Below are 3,200 nucleotides of genomic sequence, written 5' to 3' on the forward strand. Positions count from 1 at the left end.
CGCGACATTTTGGGTTAAGTTAAAAATTTTGCAAGTAAACTTTGTTATAGGTGCGTCTTATTGACCCCCGAATTATGATTGTTCCTTTGTGTCAACATTAAATGACTCTCTTGAGAAGGCGTTTTCTGCACTCTAGTTGAGTCACTATTTTATCTGCAGATCCTAATCCTCCAGGAATCGACTGGGTTTCAAATAGCATCCACCCCTCGGGCAAAACCGAGAAAGCGTCGTGCGTTTCTTAATGTTATGAGTAGTTCCGGTTTTTACTAAATCATCAAAAAACCGACCCGGGGCGAAGCAACCTTGGATTATTGTTATATTACCCATGGTGACTACGTAGGCGATGTGCACAATCTCGGCTTTATTTAGTGACCATTTTTTTTTAACATTAACCTATTCTTTGACGTTCCAATTTTTGTGATGTCAAAATAAAAAATGTTCGGAACTATGCTGAAGCTGACTCTGACTACTTAATGCGAAGCTTTTAGGCGCATTTTTATGTTTTGGCACATATTCATATTTTGAGCATCAATTCAACAAAAGATCACATGCGCATAACTGGCACATATTCAAATTATTCAGAATCTCATTGAGTTAAACGTTCCAAATGTTGAGTAATTTCTAATCATATGTCACCATGGTTTAACCTAAGTATAAAGAGAATGATAAGGAACAAAAAAAAAAAAAAGCTTTTCCACTCACCAAAAAAAGGAAAGTGCGATGCCTCATGGTCTTGATTCCGTGATTTTGCTAGATGATTTAAACTTAAACAAGAACTGCAAAACGCAACATTTTGAGATCGATAAGTATAATATTCTTGTCTCTAACCCACGGAGGTTCTGGGAAATAATTGCTCCCTCGAAAAATAAAACTCCAGTTATCTCAGACTCGACTGGTGAGCAGCTGACTGAAAATGAAATGTGTGATAAATTTAATGAGTATTTCAGTAATCCTTGTACTCCTAAAAATGCCTCCATACCTCAGTTACCTCTTCAGTAGGTTATCGATAAAATGAAATCTGTGCGGAGGGCAAGTTCGCCTGCTTCTCGCGCAAGGAGCAGCGGTGACGTCAGAACGCCGAGCCCTGATTGGCTTATCGCAACCCCCTATCTGAGCGTCGTCTGCTCCTTTGCAACGTCGTCTGCTTGCGACGTCGTCTGCGTCTGTCTTACCTTTCTTGCGACGTTTGGAAGTGCAACTCTTTACGAGCGAACTCGACTTCGCCTTTCAGAGAGGGCAGACGAAATGACTCGAGCGGTACGTTGTTTTTCTCTAACAACTAGAAGACACGCATCAAGGAGATAAGTCAAAGGACGCCGTGGCGAGGTGTCCCGAGCTGCCGGGGTTTGTTTGCGAAGAACCGAGAGTCAGAATGGTTAGTGTCCGCAAGTTCCCTTCCAAATACTTTTTGCCTCCTTTCCTGTGCGGCCAGACTCCTCACTCTTTAACGGCGTCGGCGGGTCGTCGTCTGCTTTACGTGTGTTAGTCAAAGCGATGGCTCCTTTACCTTTCATGCGTCTGTCGGAGATTCACCGCGCCAACCGCGGCAACCCGCCGACGCCATTAAACAGTGAGGAGTCTCGCCGCACACGAAGGAGGGAAAAAGTATTTTGGAGGGAATTTGCGGACACTAACCACCCTCACCCTCGCTTCTTAGCAAACAAACCTCGGCACCTCGGGACAACTCGCCAGTGAGTCTTTTGACTTCTCTCCTTGATGCGCGTCTGCTAGTTGTTAGACAAAAGCAACGTACCGCTCGAGTTATTCCGTCTGCCCTCTCTAGAAGGGGAAGTCGAGCTCGCTCGTAAAAACCTGCACTTCCGAACGTCGCAGGAAAGGTAAGACAGACGGAGACGACGTTGCGAGCAGACGACGTTACAAAGAAGCAGACGACGCTCAGATAGGGGGTTGCGATAAGCCAATCAGGGCTCGGCGTTCTGACGTCATCGCTACCCCCTGCGCAAGAAGCAGACGAACTTGCCCTCCGCATTACAATTACGCCTGAAGGATTTTCAAAATTAAAAGAGCAACGTCATTTCAGTTCCGTTCCTGGTCGCAATGATATAAACAGTAAAGTTTAAAAAAATGACTAAACATGCCTGGTCTATTTACCTATGTAAGATTTTCCAACTAGTCGCTTATTACTGGTACTCTCCCCAGTGACTGGAGACATGCAAATGCCATTGCGATTTATAAGTCTGCTTCATCTGACGACTTGAGCAATTACAGGCCGATCTCCTTAACGAGCATTTGTAGCAAACTATTTACATATATTTTTTTCACAAGCATAGAATTTTTGGGTGCCAATAATGTACGCGTATTTATTTGATCGTGTACAACGCAGCTTTCGAGTTGGTAACCGATATTCACAGCAACTTCAACAGCAACATCAAACAGATGCAGTATTTATAGACTTTGAAGGGATTTGACCGTCTAGGCTAATCGCAAAATTAAAACAGTTAAATATTAAAACTACGTTAGTGAACTAGATAAGTACTTTTCTTATGACTAGAACCCAATCTTTGCGTCTGGGTGAAGCCTCTTCGCAATCTTTACCGGTTATTTCAGGAGTGCCTCAGGGTACTGCACTGGGCCCCTTATTTTTTCTTGTTTACATAAATAACATCGGTTATTGCCCGGGAAGTTTTGTTCATCTGTCTCCGATGTCCTTCTTATTTAAAATGCTATCACTAGCAAAGATGATTACCTAGCATTACAACAAAACCTAAGATTAATTGAAATATGGTGTGATGAGTGACTGATGTCCATTAATCACAGTAAAAATAAACGTCTGTTTTTTTCTAAATATTAAATTCCAGTAAATTTTACCGAACAACTGATATCCCACTCAGTAGAAAATGTTTCGTTTTTTATATACCTTGGCGTGTACCTAGATCCTGATCTATGATAAAAGCACAAATCGGAAACATAACATAAAGTGTTAATACAACGCTAGGATTTCTTAGACGCTACAGAGGTCAAGCCTCACCGAAGATTAAACAGCTGTCGTACTGCATCCTTGTTTGATCTAAATTTGAATATGGGTCTTCTATCTGGAACCCCCATCAGATTTGCCTTTTCGACACAATAGATTCAGCACAAAACCGTGCGACTAAATTCATCCTTTACAACATACGAGTGTTTTTGCCCTCTAGGCCTCAATAACGTTACCTCCTCTTCAGAATAGGGATCACCCCTTA

This window comes from Ixodes scapularis, unplaced genomic scaffold (assembly GCF_016920785.2).
Source record: "Ixodes scapularis isolate PalLabHiFi unplaced genomic scaffold, ASM1692078v2 PGA_scaffold8__174_contigs__length_109621045, whole genome shotgun sequence".
NCBI lineage: Eukaryota > Metazoa > Arthropoda > Arachnida > Ixodida > Ixodidae > Ixodes > Ixodes scapularis.